Genomic DNA, 26124 nt, shown 5'->3' with positions numbered 1-26124 from the left:
TCTTTGAAGCCTCTCCCTTAGCTGGGGTGCCGAGTATGAAGCCTTGTCTGGGCTTGGGTGGAGCGCGTGATCCGCTCTCGGGTACATTTGGGTGGAGATGGCGGCGGCAAGAATTCGGGCCATCAGGTCAACCGGCTGGGGACAATGGGGGTGAGCCAGCAGCCCTGCGATTTTGCTTCCTGGGCCGCCAGCTCAAGCCTCATCGCCTATGAGCTGGGAAGGCAGCTGGCCAGGTTCACCCTTCTCCACCCCTCCCCGGGCCCAAATCCCTGTCCCTTTCAGCCAGCAGGCCGAGCAAGGAGCCCAGAGAGGGGAGAAGAGCAGGTGGCCGGAGCCTCACCTGCCAGCGCTGGCTGGTCCCTTCCCCCAGCAGGGCTCTTGCCTGCTCTCTGCAAGCCACGCAGCCCATCTCGTTTTGGCCTCTCCGACCCTAGGAGTCAGCCAAAAGAGCAGAAGCCACGCTCCCTATTCAGCACACGGTGTGGCCAGCATGGGGTTTGAACCCATAACCTTGGCGTTATTAGCACCACGCTCTAACCAACTGAGCTAGCCGACCCATGAGAAGCAGTGGCTGCCTGACCTGTTTGGAAGGAGTCACCGGTCGGCGCCGGGACGGTGTGGCCTCCGCTATGACATGGTTGCATCAAGATGGTGACAGGCCAAATGGGGGAATTAGCTCAAGTGGTAGAGCGCGCGCTTTGCGTGCGAGAGGCAGCGGAATCGAGACCCGCATTCTCCAGCGGCAAGGGAGCGACGGTACTTTCACTTGCCCTTCTTTAGAAGCCATTGACAGTTAGCGGGTAAAGCTCCTCCAGTGGCCTCCGTCCCTCTCCCGCTGGCTTCCCAAAAAGCCAGCCCTTGCCGAGCAGAAAGCTCTTTGTCCCCGGCCCTTCTCCCCCTTGCGCTCTTGGAGGCTGGAGACAGGTTGGGAGTTAGCGCAAATGGAAGAGCATGGGAGAAGGAGTGGGCTCGATACACATATTCTCCAGCCAGCTCCGCTGTAGTGGGGGACCTGCCCCTTCTTGCTGAGCTGTCACTAGAGCGCGATCCCTTTCCCCCTCCCTCCCTGCTAGTCTATATAAAGCTGATTGGCTGGGAGGGAGTGCCACTCAAATACAGAATTACTCCCATCCCAACGCTCCAGGAAGGGAATGAGGAGATGGGCGGGGGTGGGGAGAAGGGCACGCGATACACCTCAGCTGAGACCGTGAGACCACACAGCCTCCTGATCTCCGCCAGCATGGCAGCCGTGGAGCAGAGCACCGACAGCTTAGAGAAAGCCAAAGCGGGAAGGGCTGGGTTGGTCTGGAACGGTGAGTCTGTGGGTGTCTATCCTGGCGGAGGCAGGGTGGTTTTGCTGTTTGCTGTGCTGGGCCAAGAGAGAGCCCTGCTAGTCTTCGTGAGCTGGGCCTGCTTCTGGTTTTGCTTGGGTTAGAGGAAAATGGTGAAGATAAGAACGGCCCTTCTGGGTCAGACCAATGGTCCATCTAGCCCAGTATCATGTTTCTGACGGTGGCCAACGCCAGGTGCCTCAGAGACAATGGCCAGAGCAGGCAATCATCAAGTGATCTATCCCTGCGTTGTCTTCTCAAGTTTGGTGCTTGTTCCAGGGGCTAACTCTCAGCCCTCACTCCCCCGACAGACTCCAGGAGGAGCGTTGGTGTTTGTGCCGAGGCGCGTGGCTGGGACTCGGGCCCCTTCCCCAACTCTGGGTAGTGCCCCCATCTCAAGCTGTGTTCTGCTTAAGGCCACAGAGCCTGTGCCTGGCCCCAGGGAGTCAGGCCAGCTGTGGGGAATTAGCTTAAGCGGTAGAGCGCTCGCTTAGCATGCGAGAGGTAGTGGGTCGATGCCCACATTCTCCAAGCAGTTGACTAAGGGCTCCGGGTGGGCCAGCCAGCTGACTTTTGGCCTTGCTGTCCGTAACAGTCAGGCCGAAAATCCAAAGCCATCCTCCCCAGGCCCACAGCCACCAGGGCTCCTTTGCACCATCTTGCCTCCCTTAGTGTCACGCTCTGACCAGCTGAACCAGGCAACCCACGGGAAGCTTCTCAAGGTGTTCCCCTGCTGTGGGCTCGGGTGAGAAAAGCACCTGGAATCTCATCAGCTGTTGCAAGAAGTGTGACTAGTAGGAGTAGTGACGGGGCTGTAGCTTTCCACATGATCTCAGCGGCTTTGGCAGCTTTCCATTCCCCCTTTCTGTGTAATGTCCCTCCCACTGGTTTCCTTTGCGGAGCTGTACAATTCGGGCCGGGTGGCCACTTAGAAATCTTTCCTTTCTTTTCTTTTTAGATTGGGAGCATTAGGACAGTTTGGGTGTTTCAGTGTGTGTGTTTTCCCATTTGGAGCCCTTTGAAAGATTAGCCGAAAGAGGAGAATTTTTCACAAGAAAGTTGGCTTTCTGCACATGTCGGGCCCTTGGAAGTCACGTTGAGCTATGTCAATGCCTCCGAGTGGGCTTTCTTCCGTGCCTCAATAGCCTGTGCTAAACTCTCAGCATGCGCGTGTGGCTTCGGCTAGGTAGAGTCCCTGCCTGCGTCTTCCCTGTATCCCATGGATGGCAACTGTGAGGCCAGGAGAATTTGGCAGAAAAGGGGTAGAAGAGAAAGCAACTCCGGCTGACTTAGAGTGGCGGTGCCCCTGGGCAGAGTGCTCCTCCTGCTCCTTCCTGTCCGAGCTCTGGGCTCCGGGGCTGCCTATGGGAGGATGGGGTCCAGGGAACTCTCAAGCTCACCCTGCGCAGGCTGACTTTGAAGCCTCTCCCCTAGCTTGGGGTGCCGAGTATGAAGCCTTCGTCTGGGGCTTGGGCTGGAGAGCGTGATCCGCTCTCGGGTACATTTGGGTGGAGATGGCGGCCGGCAAGAATTCGGGCCATCAGGTCAACCGGCTGGGGACAATGGGGTGAGCCAGCAGCCCTGCGATTTTGCTTCCTGGGCCGCCAGCTCAAGCCTCATCGCCTATGAGCTGGGAAGGCAGCTGGCCAGGTTCACCCTTCTCCACCCCTCCCCGGGCCCAAATCCCTGTCCCTTTCAGCCAGCAGGCCGAGCAAGGAGCCCAGAGAGGGGAGAAGAGCAGGTGGCCGGAGCCTCGCCCTGCCAGCACTGAATGGTCCCTTCCCCCAGCAGGGCTTGCCTGCTCTCTGCAAGCCACGCAGCCCATCTCGTTTTGGCCTCTCCGACCCCTAGGAGTCAGCCAAAAGAGCAGAAGCCATGCTCCCTATCCAGCACACAGTGTGGCCAGCATGGGGTTTGAACCCATGACCTTGGCGTTATTAGCACCACGCTCTAACCAACTGAGCTAGCCGGCCCATGAGAAGCATTGGCTTGCCTGACCTGTTTGGAAGGAGTCACCGGTCGGCGCCGGGACGGTGTGGCCTCCGCTATGACATGGTTGCATCAAGACGGTGACAGGCCAAATGGGGGAATTAGCTCAAGTGGTAGAGCGCTCGCTTTGCGTGCGAGAGGCAGCGGGATCGAGACCCGCATTCTCCAGCGGCAAGGGAGCGACGGTACTTTCTCTTGCCCTTCTTTTAGAAGCCATTGACAGTTAGCGGGTAAAGCTCCTCCAGTGGCCTCCATCCCTCTCCCCGCTTGGCTTCCCAAAAAGCCAGCCCTTGCCGAGCAGAAAGCTCTTTGTCCCCGGCACTTCTCCCCCTTGCGCTGTCTTGGAGGCTGGAGACAGGTTGGGGAAGTTAGCGCAAATGGAAGAGCATGGGAGAAGGAGTGGGCTCGATACACATATTCCCCAGCCGGCTCCGCTGTAGTGGGGGACCTGCCCCTTTCTTGCTGAGCTGTCACTAGAGCGCGATCCCTTTCCCCCTCCCTCCCTGCTAGTCTATACAAAGCTGATTGGCTGGGAGGGAGTGCCACTCAAATACAGAATTACTCCCATCCCAAGGCTCCAGGAAGGGATGAGGAGATGGGCGGGGGGTGGGGAGAAGGGCACGCGATACCACCTCAGCTGAGACCGTGAGACCACACAGCCTCCTGATCTCCACCAGCATGGCAGCCGTGGAGCAGAGCACACGACAGCTTAGAGAAAGCCAAAGCGGGGAAGGGCTGGGTTGGTCTGGAACGGTGAGTCTGCAGGTGTCTATCCTGGCGGAGGCAGGGTGGTTTTGCTGTTTGCTGTGCTGGGGCCAAGAGAGAGCCCTGCTAGTCTTCGTGAGCTGGGCCTGCTTCTGGCTTTGCTTGGGTTAGAGGAAAATGGTGAAGATAAGAACGGCCCTTCTGGGTCAGACCAATGGTCCATCTAGCCCAGTATCATGTCTTCTGACGGTGGCCAACGCCAGGTGCCTCAGAGACAATGGCCAGAGCAGGCAATCATCAAGTGATCTATCCCTGCGTTGTCTTCTCAAGTTTGGTGCTTGTTCCAGGGGCTAACTCTCAGCCCTCACTCCCCCGACAGACTCCAGGGAGGGAGCGTTGGTGTTTGTGCCGAGGCGCGTGGCTGGGACTCGGGCCCCTTCCCCAACTCTGGGTAGTGCCCCCATCTCAAGCTGTGTTCTGCTTAAGGCCACAGAGCCTGTGCCTGGCCCCAGGGAGTCAGGCCAGCTGTGGGGAATTAGCTCAAGCGGTAGAGCGCTCGCTTAGCATGCGAGAGGTAGTGGGGTCGATGCCCACATTCTCCAAGCAGTTGACTAAGGGCTCCGGGTGGGCCAGCCAGCTGACTTTTGGCCTTGCTGTCCGTAACAGTCAGGCCAAAAATCCAAAGCCATCCTCCCCAGGCCCACAGCCACCCAGGGGCTCCTTTGCACCATCTTGCCTCCCTTAGTGTCACGCTCTGACCAGCTGAACCAGGCAACCCACGGGAAGCTTCTCAAGGTGTTCCCCTGCTGTGGGCTCGGGTGAGAAAAGCACCTGGAAGCTCATCAGCTGTTGCAAGAAGTGTGACTAGTAGGAGTAGTGACGGGGCTGTAGCTTTCCACATGATCTCAGCGGCTTTGGGCAGCTTTCCATTCCCCCTTTCTGTGTCATGTCCCTCCCACTGGTTTCCTTTGCGGAGCTGTACAATTCGGGCCGGGTGGCCACTTAGAAATCTTTTCCTTTCTTTTCTTTTTAGATTGGGAGCATTAGGACAGTTTGGGTGTTTCAGTGTGTGTGTTTTCCCATTTGGAGCCCTTTGAAAGATTAGCCGAAAGAGGAGAATTTTTCACAAGAAAGTTGGCTTTCTGCACATGTCGGGCCCTTGGAAGTCACGTTGAGCTATGTCAATGCCTCCGAGTGGGCTTTCTTCCGTGCCTCAATAGCCTGTGCTAAACTCTCAGCATGCGCGTGTGGCTTCGGCTAGCTAGAGTCCCTGCCTGCGTCTTCCCTGTATCCCATGGATGGCAACTGTGAGGCCAGGAGAATTTGGCAGAAAAGGGGTAGAAGAGAAAGCAACTCCGGCTGACTTAGAGTGGCGGTGCCCCTGGTCAGAGTGCTCCTCCTGCTCCTTCCTGTCCGAGCTCTGGGCTCCGGGGCTGCCTATGGGAGGATGGGGTCCAGGGAACTCTCAAGCTCACCCTGCGCAGGCTGACTTTGAAGCCTCTCCCCTAGCTTGGGGTGCCGAGTATGAAGCCTTCGTCTGGGGCTTGGGCTGGAGAGCGTGATCCGCTCTCGGGTACATTTGGGTGGAGATGGCGGCCGGCAAGAATTCGGGCCATCAGGTCAACCGGCTGGGGACAATGGGGGTGAGCCAGCAGCCCTGCGATTTGCTTCCTGGGCCGCCAGCTCAAGCCTCATCGCCTATGAGCTGGGAAGGCAGCTGGCCATTTTCACCCTTCTCCACCCCTCCCCGGGCCCAATCCCTGTCCCTTTCAGCCAGCCCGAGCAAGGAGCCCAGAGGGGAGAAGAGCAGGTGGCCGAGCCTCGCCCTGCCAGCTCTGAATGGTCTTTCCCCCAGGGCTCTTGCCTGCTCTCTGCAAGCCACGCAGCCCATCTCGTTTTGGCCTCTCCGACCCCTAGGAGTCAGCCAAAAGAGCATAAACCACGCTCCCTATCCAGCACACGGTGTGGCCAGCATGGGGTTTGAACCCATGACCTTGGCGTTATTAGCACCACGCTCTAACCAACTGAGCTAGCCGGCCCATGAGAAGCATTGGCTTGCCTGACCTGTTTGGAAGGAGTCACCTGTCAGCACCAGGACGGTGTGGCCTCCGCTATGACATGGTTGCATCAAGACAGTGACAGGCCAAATGGGGGAATTAGCTCAAGTGGTAGGCGCTCGCTTTGCGTGCGAGAGGCAGCGGGATCGAGACCCGCATTCTCCAGCGGCAAGGGAGCGACGGTACTTTCTCTTGCCCTTCTTTTAGAAGCCATTGACAGTTAGCGGGTAAAGCTCCTCCAGTGGCCTCCATCCCTCTCCCCGCTTGGCTTCCCAAAAAGCCAGCCCTTGCCGAGCAGAAAGCTCTTTGTCCCCGGCCCTTCTCCCCCTTGCGCTGTCTTGGAGGCTGGAGACAGGTTGGGGAAGTTAGCGCAAATGGAAGAGCATGGGAGAAGGAGTGGGCTCGATACACATATTCTCCAGCCGGCTCCGCTGTAGTGGGGGACCTGCCCCTTTCTTGCTGAGCTGTCACTAGAGCGCGATCCCTTTCCCCCTCCCTCCCTGCTAGTCTATACAAAGCTGATTGGCTGGGAGGGAGTGCCACTCAAATACAGAATTACTCCCATCCCAAGGCTCCAGGAAGGGAATGAGGAGATGGGCGGGGGTGGGGAGAAGGGCACGCGATACCACCTCAGCTGAGACCGTGAGACCACACAGCCTTCTGATCTCCGCCACCATGGCAGCCGTGGAGCAGAGCACACCGACAGCTTAGAGAAAGCCAAAGCGGGGAAGGGCTGGGTTGGTCTGGAACGGTGAGTCTGCGGGTGTCTATCCTGGCGGAGGCAGGGTGGTTTTGCTGTTTGCTGTGCTGGGGCCAAGAGAGAGCCCTGCTAGTCTTCGTGAGCTGGGCCTGCTTCTGGCTTTGCTTGGGTTAGAGGAAATGGTGAAGATAAGAACGGCCCTTCTGGGTCAGACCAATCGTCCATCTGGTCCTTCTCCCTCCTGCGTTGCCTTGGAGGCTCTAGGTAGGTCGTGGAATTTAACTGAAATGGAACAGCACTGGAGGAGTAGTGATATCTATTCATATATTCTTGAGTCTGGTCTGCTGTAGTGGGGTACCTTCTCCTTTTTGTTGAGCTGCTAGAGCGTGATACCACCTCAGCTGAGACCACTCTTAGAATGCTTCCTGTGGGAGCCAGCTGAGGTCACTCAGCCCTAGTCTACACTGTGTGGTTACGTTGAATTTATCTGCATTAGGTCGATTTTAAAATGAATGTGTCTGCACAACCCCCCCGTTGTGTCAACTTGAAGGGTTCTTAAAATCGACTGTTGCACTCCTCCCTGGGGAGGGGAGTTGCGCTTATATCGACCTTGCTCAGTTGAATTTGGGGTAGTGCAGATGCAGTTTGATGGTATTTTTCTCTGGGAGTTTTCCCAGAGTGCTCCAATGTTACCGCTCTGGACAGCACTTGATGCACTAGATAGGTATACAGGAAAAGCCCCGGGAAATTTCAAATTTAATTTAATGAGCTTAGTAGCACGGGTGACCATGCAGTCCTCCCAGTATCACAAACGAGCTCCAGCATGGATTGAAAGGGAGACAATGGTTCTGATTGCTGTATGTGGAGAAGAATCTCTGCAGGCAGAACTTGTATGAAAAGAAGAAATGCTAATATATTTTGCCAAAATCGCCCAGGGCATGGTGGAGAGAGGCTACAAAGGGACACACAGTAGTGCCGTGCGAAAGTTAAGGAGCTCAGGCAAGCCTACCAAAAGACAAAGGAGGCAAACGGTTGCTCCGGGTCAAAGCCTCATACATACCACATCTATGACCAGCTGCGTTGTATTCTAAGGGGGACCCTACCACTACCCCACCACTGTCCATGGATACCTGCAAGGGGGAGTATCATGCAACTGGGAGGAGGCTTTTGCGGATGAGGAGGAGGAATGCACAGCAGGGAAGTGGTGAATCCGTTCTCCCCGGCAGCCAGAATCTTTTCATCATCCTGGAGCCAATACCGTCCCACGGCGGGATCCCCAACCCTGAAGCTGGAGAAGGCTCCTCTGGTGAGTGCACATTTGTAACTACAGTACAGGGTTTAAAACCAAGAGTGTTTAACGTTTGATTTGCCCTGAACAATTGGGATGCATTTGCAGTCAGTACAGCTAGTGGAAAAGTCTGTTAATGTGTCTCAGGATGGAGCAGCAATCCTCCAGGGACATCTCCATGAAGCTCTCCTGGAGGCATTCTGGAAGCCTTTGCAGAAGGTTTCTGGGGAGAGCTGCCTTATTTCGTCCTCCACAGTAGGACACTTTACCACGCCAAGCCAGTAGCAAGTAGTCTGAAATCATTGCAGCACAAAGAATGGCAGCGAATGGTCCTGGTTCTGGTCGCATTCAAGCAACATTCGGTCTATATCTTTCTATGTTCACCTCAGGAGAGTGATATCATTCATGGTCACCTGGTTGAAATAGGGGAATTTTTGTAAGGAAACAGTAAAGGACCCCGTTCACGCTGGGCTGTTTGTGCTTGGCTAAAAGGGATCATACCAGAGAATAGCCACGTGGCAGTGGGAGGGGTGAAGAGATCATCCCAGAGAATAGCTATGCATGGGGTGGAGGGAGGTGTGTGCTGCACATCCACCTGAAAACCGCAGCCCCTCCTTTTAAATGTGAAACCCAACCAGCATTGCTTGCTATGGGAAAGGAGGGCGCTGCAGTTTGAAACCAATCCCACATGTTATGAAGGCATAAGAAGCCAAACCCATGTACCCTTTGGCTTACCATGGCTGCCTGGAAACTAAATTCTGTTGCCCAGACATGTGTGATATGTCACCATACCAGCAGACGCTCAATATAAAAGGCAAAGCAACTATGTACCTAACCACATGTGCTGTCTGCTATAAATTGCTTGATTCACTGTGAAAGTCTCCATTTGTTCTCAGAAATGTATCATCTTAAATTTTACTCTCCTTTTTTATCCTCCGCAAGTGCAAATGTTTCTATGCTCCCCCTAACATCTCCATCCCCCAGGTTATGGCAGATTAGAAGGCAAAAAACCCACACTCGTGATGATGTGTTTTCTGAGCTCATGCAGTCCTCCCGCACTGATAGGAACAGTTGAATGCATGGAGTCATCAATGGCAGAGGCCAGGAAAGCATTAAGTGACTGGAGGCAATGCTGATGCTAATAGGGGAGCAAACAGACATGATGAGGCATCTGGTGGAGCTGCAGGAAAGCCAAGAAGAGCACAGACCCCACTGCGTCCATTGTATAACCGCCTGCCCTCCTCCCCAAGTTCCATATCCTCCTCACCCAGACGCCCAGAATGTGGGAGGGGAGCTCCATGCACCCAGCCACTCCACTCCAGAAGATGTCCCAAGCAACAGAAGGCTGTCATTCAAACAGTTTTGATTTGTAGTGTTGCTACAATAAGCAATGTGGCCTTGTCCTTCCCTCCTCCCGCACCCCACCCCCCCGGGCTACCTTGTCAGTTATCTCACTTTTTTTTTAATTAATAAAGAAAGAATGTATGATTTCAAAACAATAGTTATTTTATTTCCTTTGCCAGCTGTGATCGAAGCCAGGAGGGTGGTTGCCTTACAGGGAATTAAAATCAACAAAGGGTGTGGGTTTGCAGCAAGGAGAAACGCAGACAACTGTCACACCGTAGCCTGGCCAGTCATGAAACTCGTTTTCGAGGCCTCTCTGATGTGCATTGCACCTAGCTGTGCTCTTCTAATCACCCTGGTATCTGGCTGCTCCAAATCAGCCGCCAGGCGATTTGCCTCAACCTCCCACCCCGCCATAAATGTCTCCCTCTTTCTCTCACAGATATTATGGAGCACACAACAAAGTATAACAATGGGAATATTGGTTGCACTGAGGTCTAACCAAGTCAGCAAACTGCGCTAGCGAGCTTTTAAAAGTCCAAAGGCACATTCTACCACCATTCTGCACTTGCTCAGCCTATAGTTGAACTGCTCCTTACTACTGGCCAGGATGCCTATGTGGCTTCATGAGCCATGGGAGCAAGGGGTAGGCTGGGTCCCCAAGGATAACTATTGGCATTTCAACATCTCCAACTGTAATTTTCTGGTCTGGGAAGTAAGTCCCTTCTTTCAGCTGCTCAAACAGCCTGGAGTTCCTAAGGATGCGAGCATCATGCACCTTTCTCTGCCATCCCATGTTGATGTCGATGAAATGTCCCTTGTGATCCACCAGTGCTTGCAGCACCATTGAGAAGTACTCCTTATGGTTTGCATACTGGTTGGCAAGGTGGTCCAGTGCCAAGATAGCGATATGTGTTCTGTCTATCATCCCACCACAGTTAGGGAACCCTATTGCAGCAAAGCCATCCAGATGACCTGCACACTTCCCGAGTCACTACCCTTCTGATAACAGAACATCAGTGATTGCCTTGGATACTTGGATCACAGCAGTCCCCCACAGCAGATTTGCCCACTCCAAATTGATGTCCCGATCTGACCGGTAGTAGTCATGCGTTGCAAGCTTCCACAGGGCTATTGCCACTCGTTCTCAACTGTCAGGGCAGCTCTCATCTTGGTATTCCTGTGCTTCAAGGCGGGGGAAAGCAACTCACAAAGTTCCAGGAAAGTGGTCTTATGCATGCGGAAAGTACTCAGCCACTGTGAATCATCCCATACCAGCAACACTATGCGTCCCACCAGTCTGTGCTTGTTGCCTGGCCCAGAATCAGTGTTCCACGTATCAACCAGCCCCACTGCCACCATGATGTGCCAATTGCCACATCCTGTGCTTTCAGGAATATCTGGTCCCATGTCCTCTCGTGCTGGCGTCTCTTAGCCAGGTTCTGCATATACTCAGATAATGCACAAGGTGTTTACAATGCCCACAATAGCAGCAGTGAGCTGAGCAGGCTCCATGCTCTCCGTGCTATGGTGGTCTGCATGGGTAACCCAGGAAAAAAAGTGCAAAACAATTGTCTGCCGTTGCTTTCATGGGAAGGAGGAAGGGGAGACTGATGACTTGTACTCAAAACCACCCCGCGACAATGTTTTTGCCCCATCAGGCATTGGGCGCTTAACCCAGATTCCAATGGGAGCGGAGGACTGTGGGAACTCAATGCTCCGTGAGTCGTGCTAGCCACGGTATTGAGGATGCATTCCGCCGACTTAAAGTGCTTAGTGGGGACATACACAATCGACTGTATAAAATCAATTTCTAAAGATTCGACTTCTATAAAATCAACTTAATTTCGTAGTTTAGACTACTCTCAGTTTTGGTGAACTTCCCAACAGAATGGGGCAGACAAACCTGGCGGATATTCCAATACTAAGATTTACGAAGCCAGCACAAAACAGCTTCTATATTACATAACAAAAATCTATTCCGCACATGGATGGAAAAAATTAGGGGAAACATTGGTCGCATTATTTCCACCTTTACTTTTGCACTGCCCAGCTCTGAAGGCAGTGCCCTGCCAGCAGCAGCATGGTATTGCATCCTTATTCTTTGCTGCTGCTGGCAGCGGCTCTGCCTTCAGAGCTGGCTCCTGGCCAGCAGCTGCCACTCTCCAGCTACCAAGCTTTGAAAACAGCCCTGATGCCAGCAGCAGCCCAGAAGTAAGGGTAGCAGTACCTGCAACCCCCTCTACAATAACTTTGTGACCAACCCACACAAATCCTTTTTGGGGCAGGACCCCTACAATTACAACACTGTTAAATTTCAGGTTTAAATAGCTGAAATCATTATATTTATTATTTTAAAAATCCTATAACTGTGAAATTGACCAAAAATGGATGGTGAATTTGGTAGGGCCCTTCTTATTAATCCAGGGGAGAGAGGATTTTTAAAAAGGAGATATAGTGGACACCAGTAATTTTCTTCCTTCTCTTTGGCCACTCTCTCTCTCTCTCTTTCTCTCTCCTTTTGCAGTTAAACCTTCCAGTTGGAAGAACTTCTTAACCCAACCAGTATCCATAAGACCATTGAATAGGGCCAGACTTGCCCTGTTGTATTGAAAGAATATGGAGTTGTCTGAACTAAAATAATTATGTCATGTTTGGACCCTAACACAATGTTTAACCCAGCTTTGTAGTTACTGTAGTCAGAGAGAAGTTGACATCCATGTTTTGATGCCCTATCTGAGGGACCATAAAGAGGCCTTTTTAGAAAGCAGTGCTCGGTGATGTTTGCAAATCAGGCTCCTTTAAGGTGTCTCCAATTGGGTATCTAAACATTCAGGAATCCAAACTCACTTGTCACTTTTGAAACTCTTGACTGTAGTATTTAATGTTGTGTCCACTGGTTGGATTAACCTCTACTGGAACCTCTACTGGTTTAACCACAATCAGCTGAGATGATGCTAAACACAACTTGTCCCTATCTACATTGACTGCAAAGTCATGCTTAACGTTGGGTAGCTAATATGACTCCTTGCGGTGGTGTTTCTAACACTATACCTAAGAGGAGGAGACTTAGAGTGGTAGTGGTCTGTGACTCCCTTCTGAGGGGAACAGAGGCTCCATCTGCTGATGTGACATGTTGTCCAGGGAGCTGTTCTGGCTTCCTGGAATCCACATCTGAAGAGTATGGAAAGATTTCCAAGGTTCATCTGTCTCCCTGAACACTACCCCATGCTGCTCATCCATATGGACACTAATGATGCTGCCAGGTGGCAGTCTGAGCAGATCTGCAGTGACTACAAGGCTTGGGGAGTTGAAGGAGTCCGGGGCACAGGTGGTATTCTTGTCCATCCTCCCAGTTCTGGGTGAGGACCCACAGAGGGACACATGTACCCTGGAGATGAATGCATGGCTGCACAGATGGTATTGCTGGGTGGGTTTCAGCTTCTGTCATATAAAGGGAAGGGTAACACCTTCCTGTATACAGTACTGTAAAATCCCTCCTGGCCAGAGGCACAAAATCCTTTTACCTGTAAAGGGTTAAGAAGCTCAGGTAACCTGGCTGGCACCTGACCAAAAGGACCATAAGGGGACAAGATACTTTCAAATCTGGGGCGGCGGAGGTTTTAGTCTGTCTGTTCTGTATGCTTGCCGGACACAGATCAAGGAAGCAAGCAATCCAACTCCATTAGAATTAGTAAGTACTAGCAAGGGAATGCGTTAGCTTATTTTTGTTTTGGCTTGTGATTTTCTCTGTGCTGCGAGGAAGGTGTATTCCGGTTTTCTTTCTATAACTTTAAAGTTTGGCCTAGAGGGAAATCCTCTGTGTTTTTGAATCTAATTGCCCTGTAAGATTATCTTCCATTCTAATTTACAGAGGTGCTTCTTTTACCTTTTTTTCTTTCTAATAAGTTCTGTTTCTTTTAGAATCTGATTGGGGATTTTTTGTGTGTCCTAAAAAAACGCAAGGTGATCTGTGCTCATCTTGTTTATTCTCAAGCTTCCCCAGGAAAGGGGGTGCAGGGGCTTGGGGAGATATTAGGAGGAGTAGGAACTGCAAGTGGTCCTTTCCCTGAGTTTGTCTAAATCACTTGGTGGTGGCAAGCGTTACCTAATCCAAGATACAAGGGAGAATTGTGCCTTGGGGAGTTTTTAACCTAAGCTGGTAGAAATAAGCTTAGGGGGGTCTCTCATGTGGGTCCCCACATCTGTACCCTAGAGTTCAGAGTGGCAAGGGAACCTGACAGCTTCTTTGACCATGGGATTCAGTTCCAGGAAAAAAGGAGTGCTGGGAAGAGATGGGGTCCACCTAACCAAGAAGAGGAACAGCATCGTCACACACCACTCACCAACTTAGGGGTGGGTTTTAAACTAGGTTCAAAAGGGGCAGGAGACAAAAGTCAAAAGTTAGATTTTAAAAGGTGAGCTTAACAGAGGACTAAATGTTGGGGGGAAGCAGAAAATTACAATAGGGTCATACAAGAACAAGGGCGATAACAGTGGGGGAATCTACTCAACCTCTTAGATGTTTACACACAAATTCAAGGAATATAGGGAATAAACAGGAAGAACTGGAAGTATTAGTACAAATGAAAAAATATGACTTACTTGGCATCACAGAGACTCTATGGGATAAATCTCATGACAGGAATAACTTGTTCAAGAAGGACAGGCAGGGGAAAAAAAGGGAGAAGGTATTGCATTATACATCAGAAATGTATACACTTGTTCTGAGGTCCAGAAAGGTGAGAAACAGACTAGCTGAAAGTCTCTTGATAAAGATAAAAGGATGGGGACCAGGGCCATGTCATAGTAGTGGTCTTCTATAAACTGTAAAATCAGTTGAAGGTGATGAGGCATTTCTAGAACAAATAACAGAAATATCCAAAACACAAAACCTGGTAGGGATGGGGAACTTTAACAACGCAGACATCGTTGGAAAATAATACAGCAAAACACAAAATTTCCAATAAGTTCTGGGGAATGCACTGGGGGCACCTTTTTGTTTCAAAAGGAGAAGGGAAATAACCAAGAAGACAGCCTTTCTAGAACTGATTCTAACTAACAGGAAGGAATTGGTTGAGACTCTGAAGGTAGAAGGCACTCTGGGTGAAAGTGTTCATGAAATGATAGATTTAGAGATTTAGAAAAGGAAGGAAGTTAGAACAGCAGAATATAGACAATGGACTTCAAAAAAACAGATTGGAACATACTCAGATTGGAACAAACCCAAACTTTTGGTGGGAAAGGTCCCAGGGGAAGAACATCTTTGGGAAAAAGGCATTCCGGAGAGCTGGCAGCTTCTCATAGAGACAATATTAAAGGTGTAACAGCAAACTATGCCAATGCAAAGAAAAGATAGGGAGAATAGTTAAACACCAATACGGCTGCATCAGGAGCTCTTTACTGACCAGAATATCAAAAAGGAATCCTACAAAAAGTGGAAACCCTGGACAAGTTGCTAAAGATGAGTGCAAAGAATAGCACACAAGCATGTAGGGACAAAATCAGAAAAGCTAAAGCACAAAATGAGTAATACCAAGTGTGGGACATAAAAGACAATAAGAAGATGTTCTATAATTACATTAGGAGCAGGGCCGGATTAAGGCATGAGCTAACTAAGCTACATCTTAGGGCCTCACATATGAGGGGCCTCTACAAATGAAAAAAATTGACTCCATTTCAAATTTTATCAAAATCGGTTGATAAATAAAGGAGATATGGGGAAAGAAGATTCTCTCTAAATACAGACATTTTCATTCAAATTTGACAAAAAATATACACATCTGGCTACACAGATACCATTACCCTACCTTACCCTTCACTAATTGTTCATTATTGACAGGCGGGAGGACCAGGACTGAGAAAAAAAATGATAATTGCACTTGTAAAATTAGTATTTCTACGAGTAAGTCTGCTATCAGTCTCCTAAGATTTTTTGGCCACTGCTACTGGTAAAACTCTGACCATGCCTTCATAACTTATTTAAATAAATAAATAAATAATCTCACTGCCGATAAAATCGGGAAAATGTGAGTTCGGACATGGCAGTGTCGTGAAGCAATCCTGCCAAGCTCATACTCATATGGGACTCATCCTAGGACTGACGTCATGTATAGTGTCCCCCTTAGCCAGTAATAGCCAGAAGACCGCCATCTTTTGTTTACAGTCTAGCATGCTCAGTGGTATAGTGCCTTCACTCCTGCTTTTCTTTGTTTTCTTAAGTGTTAGTATGTTCTTTCTTCTTTTGATCTGTACATACATACAATTTTGTATTTTAGTGTGCACGCCGCTTTCTGCTTCATGCATTATCCATGCTTCACATGATTGAGTTTGCAGGTGATTGTCTTATGGACTTGGATTGAGTGGCTCTTGAGGAGGATAAATTTGTGTTCGCTTCCCTCCGTCAGTTTCGGGAACCTTCACAGTAAATATCAGAGAATGCTGATGAAAGGATAAATAGAGGGTTTTGAGAGAAGTGAAGGAAGATATACATATATATCCAAATATTCTGAGTACTTGGTGAGCAAGTTATTTCAAACTATGTGCATATATGATTTATAGGCTATTAAAGCCTTAATATTCATTATATTTGTTTGAATATAGGCTAGTTTTTCTCACTTTATCAATGCCTGACTAGAGAGTACCAGTCTTTTTTCTGGTAAATTCTTTCTCTCTTTCACAGTATAGTTTGTTTTCACTCTATGTGTCCGAGGTGTTTACTCAAGTTTAATTAGTGATCCTGGGGGAGACAGAGGATAGAGAAGCAAACACGAAGAGAGAAGTCTGCCTAGAAAATGCTGCAAGAAAAGCTATTTGCCCTAAGCATTCTGTGCATTGAAAGTGACAAACTCCATAGCTTAGCATTGAGGACATCATCAATGATTTTGCTCTTCAAAAATCATGAAAGAAAATGTTTTAAATTTCACTGTTAAATTAATGTGATGTGCAAACGGACATACTGCAGGTAGTATTGCTTCCATTAGGTAAGCTGGTCTGTGTAACTGTGACTGCTTTTGTGTTGCTATACACATAAAGCTTTCACATTTACTAATTAAGAAATCAGATGAAAATATGTTAATTTGAAACTACTTTATAATGCAAACAGGCATATTGCATGACATGTTTTAGTTAGATTATTCTATTTTACAACTTCGCCTTTGTATATATGTAAATATAAAGCTTTTGTGTTTATACAGTTAATTTACTTCTGTGAAAATAATAAATTCAATATTTTTATGGTATGGGGCCTCTTACACTTGACATAATTTAGGGCCTCAGAATGTCATAATCCAGCCCTGATTAGGAGCAAGAGAAAGACCAAGACCAGGTTGTACATTAGCGGGGAAGGAAAGTTACAACAGTGACATCAAGAAGATGAGGTGTTTAATACCTATTTTGCTTCATTCTTCATTAAAAACATTAATGGGGACCATAGAATCTATGAATCTAAGGCCAGAAGGGACAATTGTGATCATCTAGTCTGATCCCCTGTATAGTATATGCCATGGAACTTCCACAAAATAATTCCTAGAGCAGATCTTTTAGAGCAACATCCACTCTTGATTTAAATATTGTCAGTGATGGAGAATCCACCATGACCCTTGGTAAATTGTTCCAATACCAGATACTTAGCATAATATTAACAATAAGGGGGAAGGAATGCAAGACAAAATAGGGAAAGAATATTTAGATAAGTTAGATGTATTCAAGTTGGCAGGGCCTGATGGAATTCATCCTTGAGTACTTAAGGAACTACCTGAAGCAATCTCAGAACCATTAGCAATTATCTTTGACAACTCATGGAGGATAGGTGAGGTCCCAAAAGGTGGAGTCAGGTAATTATAGTACATATCTTTAAAAAGGGGAACAAAGAGGACTAAGAAGTTATAGACTAGTCACCTAGAAAGATAGTGGAACAAATTATTAAACAATCTGTTTGTAAGTGCCAAGAGGATAATAGAGTTATAATAGCATGGCTATTATATAAATAAATAAATGAATGAATGAATAACATGGCTTTGTCAAGAAAAAATCATGCCAAACCAACCTAATTTCCATTTTTGACAGGGTTACTGGCCTAGTAATATGTCTGAATCATTCACATAAGCAAACTAGAGAAATGTGGTCTAGATGAAATTACTATAAGGTGAGTGCAAAACTAATTGAAATTTGCAGATGAGATCATGCTGGGAGGGGTTGCAATCCCTTTGGAAGACAGGATTGGAGTTCAAAATGACCTTGACAATTGAAGAATTGGTCTGAATTCAACAAGATAAAATTCAACAGAGACAAATGCAAAGTACTACACTCAGGAAGGAAAAATCATCTGCACAATTACAAAATGGGAATAACTGGTTAGGCAGTAGTATGTTGAAAAGGCTCTGGAGGTTGTAGCAGATCACAAATTGGATATGCACCAACAATGTGATGGACTTACAAAAAAAGCTAATATCATTCTGGGATGTTTTTATAGGAGTGTCATATGTAAGACCCAGGAGGTAACTGCCCCACTCTATTCAGCAGTGGTGAAGCCTCATCTGGAGTAGTGTGTCCAGTTCTGGGTGCTACACTTTAAGGAAGATGTGGACAAAGTGGAGGGAGTCAAGAATAGAACAACAAAAATTGTAAAAGGTTTAGAAAACCTTGACTATGAGGAAATATTAAAAAACTGGCATGTTTAGTCTTGAGAAACGAGGGCTGGATTAGGACCTCACAGTCCTCAACTATGTTAAGAGGCTGTTATGAAGAGGACTGTGATCAATTATTTTCCATGTACACTGAAGGTAGAACTAGAAGTTATCAGCTTAATTTGCAGCAAGAGAGATTAGGTTAAATATTAGGAAACCTTTCTTAACTACAGGGTAGTTAAGCTCTGGAATAGGCTTCCAAGGGAGGTTGTAGAATCCCCGTCATTGGAGGTTTTAAGAACAGGTTAGACAAACACCTGTCAAGGATGTCTAGGTTTACTTTGTCCTACCTCAGCACGGGGGGCTGGACAAGATGACATCTCAGGGGTCCCTTCCAGTCTTACATTTCTATGATTCTATAGCATAAGTTTCTAGTGAAGACCTGTGAGGCATGAAACTTAAATATGTACAAAAGGAAGGAGTCTTGTAATAATTTTTTGATTAATTGTGCATCAAACTGGAAAATTATGTGGCTGTTTAGGGGAGCATTGTATGGTAACTGCAACACAAATACTATAGTCTCTTCTGCCCCTGCTCCTTCACCATTAGAACCAGATACACAGTCTCCCCTAATGTGGATTTCCTAAGGTCTGCAAGAGAGTAGCTCAGTGCTGCTGCTTATTTTCCCTCAGATAAGCCTGGATGCCTAAGTTAAACACAGACACTCCCCAAGTTCATCCCTGAAAGAAGGTTTGTGTGATACATGATGTCCTCAAAAAGAGCTGCTCAACTTTTTCCATGCATCTGAAGAAGTGAGGTTTTACCCATGAAAGCTTATGCTCAAATAAATCTGTTAGTCTTTAAGATTCCACCGGGACTCCTTGTTGTTTTTCCATGTAAACACTGAAAAACTGAATGCTATAAACCAAAATATTTTGACTTTGAAATTCTGCCATGGTGCTCATGGTAGTTGTAGTTCAGTTGCCTCTTGTCCCATTGTCTCTATGGCTGGGCTCCCTGACTGAAACTACATCTCTCATGATGCCCAATAGCCAGGGATCTCCATGATGCACCATCTCCCATCGCCAAGAGGGAAGACTGTGGTGTATCATGGGAGATGTAGTATGACCAGAAGCCCAGCCTATCGAGGCGAGTGGGGCACCTGAACTAAAATTCCCATAGGCCCTGCAGCAACATTTCAGAATAAAAATATTTTGGTTTTCATATCAATTTTTTCAGTGTTTTGAATTTCCTCCAAAAATTGAAATTTGCAGAGAGAACCAAGTTCTGGATCAGCTATAGTCCTTAGGATGGAAGGTTCTCTCTCCCACTTTGTCCTGTTAAGGAAGAAGTACGGAAGCAGGTACAGGAAACCCAAACTCTTCCTAGTGGGGAAAACCAAAAAACAGACAAAATAAGAGGGTGAGGAAAGCAAAATGATGGGAGGAGAAGCTCAAGAGCAGAAAGCAACATTTCTGTGGCAACATCCAGGATTTGTCCATCAGCTTCGCTGCATAATTGCATTTGACATGGCGCATTTTGACCACCTGTCCTGTATTTAAGGGGCATCTTTATGTGATGCCTAATGTGCCATATCCACCTTTTCCCCACATCAGCAAAAGGAGCATATGCTGTGGTACCGCACAAATGTGAAAATTTGCACTGTATTCATTTTGTACCATGAACAAAACATGGTATACTTAAATCTTTCCTCGAGTGTGGAGGGGATGGCTAAGATGACCTCTTGAGCTCCCTTTCAGGCCTACATTTCTATGATTCTATTGGGGGCAGGGAAGGGGGATGTCTTTCCTTTAAAAAGAAACATTACTTTGCATTTTTCATACAGATTTTTTATATCTCTTTGAAACGTAGTTATTCACTCTGCCTTTGGTGTCTGGCTGAGACTAACATCTTTTTCCTTACACCCTGGATTTCAGTGGCTGAAGTGTCACCTTGGCTCTGGATTTAGACAATGTTCTTTAGTGTAATACATGCAATAAAGGTAAAGTACAATTTTTTTAAAGTACTTTTGTCCTTTACTGCTCCTTTCTGAAGAACTAAGGTGTCTTTTAAACTTAAAATCTGACTTTCTTATCCCTTGTTGGCTATTGAAACTTATCCAGACTACTTCAAGACAACAAAAGGCCCGGCAGGATTTTACCGATCCCCATAGAACTGAGACCCCATTAATATTCCTGGTGCGTGATGGAAAGGTGTCCCACATTCTGTCTCTTCTCATACAAACCAGTGTTCTTAGTATTCGCCACAGCATTCACCCTACTATACACTTGCCCACAGCCCTTGTGCCAGGAAGTAATGCTGTGTATTTGTAACTAGTGTTCACAAAGCAATGACTCTTCCCTTGTGTATGAGGAATGAAACTTTCATTGGGATAGTTTTTTGCTCTTAGGTGGGTCCAAGATACATAGAGAGAAAGCTCAAGATATGCTTCATTTGGACATTCTGTAGCCACTCCCAGGACTATATCATCCTACTTTTGAGTAGAGTTTGAGGCTGTGGTTCAAAATGAGTGCTCCATTAAGACAAGACATTCCAGGAAATGGGTAGGGTGGCATTAATATCAGACCACTGGAACCACTGCTCCTCCTTAGGCTTCTCTGAGGCAGTGCCCTATACATCATAGTTCAGGCCTACTATTGAACTTTTTAATATAACCTGGATTCCACGTATTACTAATGCTGACCATCATCAGTTGCATGACTTTCCCAGGTCAACCAATCTCTTGTAAGACTGGCTGCTAGTGTAAAGAGCCAGCATGACTACTCCAGTCTGATTCAGTCCGAGATTCAAGCTGACAAACTGTAGTGAGGTTGACTAGGGATGGGGAAATCTGGAATGTCACACAACTCCCAGAATCCCCCACAACTCTCCCAGTAGATGGGAGTAAATATTTGGAGGTAAATTCAAAACGTGACTTAATTCTCAATAACGGTGCTGGGCACCAGGATGTAGATGCTTCAAGTGTCCTAGAATACACTGGTACATACACTGTTGTACGGTGTGATGTGTGGGATGTGTCAATATGGTTCTGTCAGGAAGAGTGTTGCTGGCTGGATACTCTGAACCAAGAAAAAGAGACAACTAACAGTTTGATGCCCTTGCATGGGTTTTTCACTTAGCTCTGTATCCTGCCTCCAGAATCATCCTCAGCAGCTGGCCTGTATGAAGAAGATTGACTCAGAATCTTGGGCAAAATAATCTTTTGTCCCAGGCCACACTCATGGCTTCAAGACTGAAGTAACCTTGGTACTATTTATTCCTTCATCCTCTTTCACTGAGGGGAATGACCTTTGCATCCACTGGCCCTTTCTCTAGAGCCCTGCAAATCTGCAGATATCTGCAAACCATGTTTGCAGATCGGATGCGGGTACACATTTTGTATCAGTGCAGGGCTCTATGTATCCTTGCTTCCACCACCTTCAAATTCCCTATGTGCCGTGACACACAGGTAACTTCACAGAATCAGAGAACATACAGAGGTTGCACACTCCTTGCATTGGCTCCACAAATCCTGTCCCCCTGCATGCAGGAAAATTAAGACCTGTAGACCACTTGTAGACCTGTGAAAAGTGGGGGTGAGGGGAGCAAGGGAAATTCTCAAAAAAAGGGGGGGTGTCAGATTTTTTTCCCTTTATTTTTAAATGAAAATTTTCAATTATAAAAATTCCAACTACTTTCAACCAACTCTCACCGGTTCCACTGTTCACAGGATCCTCCATGTCTGGCTCATGTCAGAGTCTCTTAAAGGTACAGTTCCCCACATGGGGGAGGAGCAGAATTTGCCTCATCACATTAACATGCCATAATCATGACCCAGAAGAGCAGGATTATTTGCCCCATCTTGTAGATGCATGCTAATCACCTCTATTTGTCCAGCCAGTGCTGCAGACAGCTTGTGAGTAGCAGTGTTAAGGATATCTTTGCCTTGCAGAGAGCTGAAACAGAAAGAAAGAAAGAAGAGTGAAATGATACATTTCACTTGTAAGAAGAGCAAAGCTGATGCCACAGGAGATGCCAGTGAACTACCTGCAGGAAGATACGGCAGCATAATGAAAGGTGGAAGGGGCCTCATATAGTTCATATGTGGATACACCTGTAATTGGGTAGTATGAGACTCTCTCCTGCTTCATCCCAGCTCAAGAAAACCTCCTGGAGGTTTCTTATGCTTCCTGAGTTTCCTCATCTCCAGTGGGTGTTTGTTTATTGTTTATACAGCACATTTCTAGAAGGTGAGAAAGTTGTTAGTGTGGTAATTAAATGCTGGATGATTTTCATAGTAATCCTAGCTGTCAGTGTTGGATTCACTGGTGGCTGTGCTTACTGCAACCCAGCACCGAATTAGCTCCCACTCCTGGCTCCCCTGTTCTTGGGGGACATCCATCTACATGCCTCTCACTCATGACTCCCAGCTCTCCAGCCTGAACAACAACAAGGAAATGCAGGGTTTTAATCTCCTCACCAGCACACTCTCTATGGTAGAAGTGGGGAGGCCAGCTCTATCAGCAGCTGCAGTGCTCCTATCATGGTAACAGTACAAGATGACCCTCGCTAGCATGGGACTGTGTACCCTAGGGTGGCAAATCGCAAATTACATAACTTGCAGGCAGTTGACCTTGTGATTGAATCCCAGAAACTGGCAAGGAAGCTACTCCAAAGAGAGCAGTGAGCTTGAACTCAGCTTGGTCAGGGTTGAGAAGCAATTTAACAGGCCTGCCAATTATTGACAAGCCTCTCTCTCTACTCCAAGCTGTTGGGAACTGCTGCCCAGTTGTGCCACTGATACTCTTGGAGGTGTGTGCTTTCAGCATGAGGCAATTGCCACATGTAATATTTAATTTGCCTATTTCTTCCCTGTGTATCCTGAATGGCCCTTCACTTCTATATAGTCTTTCTTCTCCTGATCCTTTCAGTGTTAGTTATTGCAACCAGCTCTACCAGGTTAAGTCACTTTCCCTGGGGAAAAAAAATCCTCAGGGTTTCGGCTTGTGGAGGGAAATATAGTGGAAGATTTTCAAAGGGCATAACTCGTTAATAAGGAGAGTGCATAGCTAACCAAGGTAGCAGCCTCTCCATTTACGTACACATACAGTGGGATTCAGCCATTGTGATACAGACAGTGAACTGTGTAAACAACAAGTTCCTGTTCTGCATCAGCCCGTCAATGTGCTTCTTGGAAGAGGACTTCTGCAGGCTGATCCTTATCCCTTTACAGTTCAGCCATTTTCACCATCCCAGCAATGTTATTTGTATAAACAATCCAAACCCATCGGGTAAGGCAGACACACAAGAGCATTTACTCTGCTTGAGGAGACAGGGGACTCAGCATATATTATATAGAAGGCACTGTTAGGAAAAAGGGAAAATATTACACATAATCATAAAACAATCCTGTTTACCTAAAGGGCCAGGGTATTGTTTTAATGTGATGGTTTAAAACAAATATAGTTACACTGAAATTTGTAAATTTGAAATTCTCCAGTTGTAGAACTTTTTATTTCCATATAAACACTGGTCCAATTACCGCAGAGTTCCTAAGCAGGTACTTAACATTAAGCATGTGAGCCATCCTGTGAAGTCAATGGGACTACTGCCATGCTTGAAGATAAGCACCTACTTTTTTGGATCAAGGCCTATATGAGGGCTCAGCTCTACCGCCCTATCACAAAGACATTTATGGGGCTACTTTCAGAGGCGGGTACTTTTCAGAGTGAATAAGGGTGGCAGGATTGGTGCTTGAATGTTTAGGAGCATAAACAGGTGCTTGATTCAGCTTCCATTCACATTTCCATTGGTTTCAGTGAAGTTACTCTCAATTAATACCAGTCTCAGTGCTGAATCCAGACCCATATGGCTACAGCTGTCAAAGGATTCAAATGAAAATGTATTAAACAAACAATGAATCTATACATAACTTCCTTCTGGCTTCATTTGTTTTCTGATTTTCAACTAATTATCAGTCTTGTTTTCCAGCTAATCAGACCTAGAGATGAGCTAAAACAATGCTAGTTCAGAATGGTGTGTGAGGAATGGTGTGTGAGTTACTAACACCATTTAAATTAGTGTGTGTGAGAGTGAGAGAGAGCACAAGTGTGCATTTGCACGTATCCCTGATATCTGGGAATATGTAAACTGTTAGCTTACGTCCTATAACACAAAAAAAGGCATAAGGCAAACAGAGTCACTCCAAAACACAAGAGAGGGGAATGCATCTTAAACCCTACTGTCCCCTGAAAATGTGCTCAGTCATGTAAGGCAGCTAATATAGGGGGACTTTAAGGAAGAATGCCACTGCTGAAAAAAGGGCATAGATTGAAAGCACTAACAACATAAAACCATGTTCATTAATGGCTAGTGATGCTGATCCAAGCAAAAATTGTGACATCAGCTAACTTCCAGAGCCAGGGTGGGATATAACTCTAGGGCCAAGCAATGTACTTGCAAAAGGACATCCAGAGTGATGATCCATGTAAAGTTATGTGCTTGTTACAGAGAACCAGACACAGACGGGTATCAACGAGAATGCAGTCGGTCAGGTGAGAAAGGGAGCTGAGAAAGCATGACAGCTGGAGGCCAGTCATAGCAACTTAAATTCATACCTCACTGAAGTGTGGCTCACACCATTGTTATTGGCACAGAACCCTGACAACAACAGGGCAAAAGCTGAATGCACTGTGGATTCAAGTACCATTAGTGCACGAGTTGTATAAACATATTCTGAAGACTTTTACCTAGAGCAGAACATCCTGCCACAGTGCTATGGAAACAGAAATACATAGAGATGCCCTGCACAAAATACCAGAGACAGCCTTTAATAACCATCCACAAATGTGCAACAAAGGAACAGCTGCCATACACATAAGTGAGGAGACGGCCACCACATTGAGGACACAAAACACCTTCCTTCAGAAAATATGGCAGTATCTCCACAGTACACATTCTGTAATGGAGGGAGGGAGGGAGGGAGGGGAAGAATATTTGTCACATATTATGGGTCAAGCACAACCTGTGGTGCTGCTCCTGGCCCATCACTTTGTCTAGGTTCCACGCTAAGTTCATCTAACTTTGTGTGTGCTGCAAGGGCTGCTGTTGCTTCCCCTCCCCCAGTATTGTTTTGAACAGAAGTAGCCTATTGCAAAATTGACCTGGTTTCACATGCTCACAGAACTCACCTGCCCTTGTGTTGATCCCAAGACCTGGCCCTACTCACACCTGTGCTCCTGACTGCGTGTACATTTAGACCTGCCTTGGTCAGCCACTTATGGGTTATGTGACTCCATTGTGGGGTAGCAACCACTTGTGCCTCAGTTTAGCCATTTTAAAATGGGTGTAATAATACATACCTATCTCACAGGCATCTTGTGAAGCTCAAATAATTGAAGTATGGTTCTGGTCTGAAATGTGAGTATATAACAGAATGAGGTCCATGACATTTCAAAGTTAAAAAAAAAATCAAAAGAGGAAACCTTAAAAAAATAAATAAATAAATTGTAATCCCCCTCCTTTAGACAAAATTAGAAGCTCTATTATGTAAAAATGAAAATTGACTGCTCCATTTGTGTATTCTGAGTCATGTCTGTAGTGACAAAAATCTATTGTGTTACTTTTTACTCTTATTATAAAGCTAACATTGGTAAGGCTTGGTCTGTATGAGAAAAGTTGCACCACTTGGACCTGCTTTCACAGATAAAAACACATAGCACAACAAGCATAGTTTGTTTCTTTGTTAACTATACATGCCATTTTCATCCAGGGGAAAGAAGAAAGGAAGGAGTCAAATGATAGTCACACAAGGCGAGTGAGGACAAGGTAGTATCTTCTGAGGGTTCCACACAGCACAGGTGCACCTCTTTGTGGTTAGGTCTGGGAATTACTTTTCACCCCTTATGGCTCCCTCTGCTATCGGTTGCTCATACTGTGATCCCTCTCTCTTTGTGACTCGAAGTGCTCCTTCTTCAAGACACAGTTCTTTGGCCAGTGTATCAAATGTCCCGTTCCAGTGTATCAAAGTCCCACTGGACAAGCAGTCCAGATGCCACCTCAGACAGTCTTCCGTCCCACCTCT

The 26124-nt window shown here is 47.0% G+C and overlaps 2 long non-coding RNA genes and 4 other non-coding genes across 6 annotated transcripts; 2 read left to right on the top strand and 4 right to left on the bottom strand.

Annotated features, from left to right (window-relative positions):
* Positions 1-482: 482 nt before the first annotated feature.
* On the bottom strand, positions 483-556 carry TRNAI-AAU. Its single transcript has one exon. It is a non-coding gene; the product is annotated as a tRNA-Ile (tRNA).
* A 2674-nt stretch (positions 557-3230) lies between these two features.
* On the bottom strand, positions 3231-3304 carry TRNAI-AAU. Its single transcript has one exon. It is a non-coding gene; the product is annotated as a tRNA-Ile (tRNA).
* A 111-nt stretch (positions 3305-3415) lies between these two features.
* TRNAA-UGC lies at positions 3416-3488 on the top strand. Its single transcript has one exon. It is a non-coding gene; the product is annotated as a tRNA-Ala (tRNA).
* Positions 3489-5990: 2502 nt separating this feature from the next.
* On the bottom strand, positions 5991-6064 carry TRNAI-AAU. The gene has a single exon. It is a non-coding gene; the product is annotated as a tRNA-Ile (tRNA).
* Positions 6065-13311: 7247 nt separating this feature from the next.
* Positions 13312-25827, top strand: LOC122457793. Its single transcript, XR_006277467.1, has 3 exons — positions 13312-13322; positions 17289-17297; positions 25684-25827. It is a non-coding gene; the product is annotated as an uncharacterized LOC122457793 (long non-coding RNA).
* On the bottom strand, positions 15503-23512 carry LOC122457792. The gene is made up of 4 exons (XR_006277466.1): positions 23150-23512; positions 21754-21997; positions 18392-18483; positions 15503-15855 (listed from the first exon to the last, which is right to left on the bottom strand). It is a non-coding gene; the product is annotated as an uncharacterized LOC122457792 (long non-coding RNA).
* Positions 25828-26124: the final 297 nt, after the last annotated feature.

Source organism: Dermochelys coriacea, chromosome 1, assembly GCF_009764565.3.
Source record: "Dermochelys coriacea isolate rDerCor1 chromosome 1, rDerCor1.pri.v4, whole genome shotgun sequence".
NCBI classification, from domain to species: domain Eukaryota; kingdom Metazoa; phylum Chordata; order Testudines; family Dermochelyidae; genus Dermochelys; species Dermochelys coriacea.
This window is presented reverse-complemented; position numbering and strand designations above follow the sequence as displayed.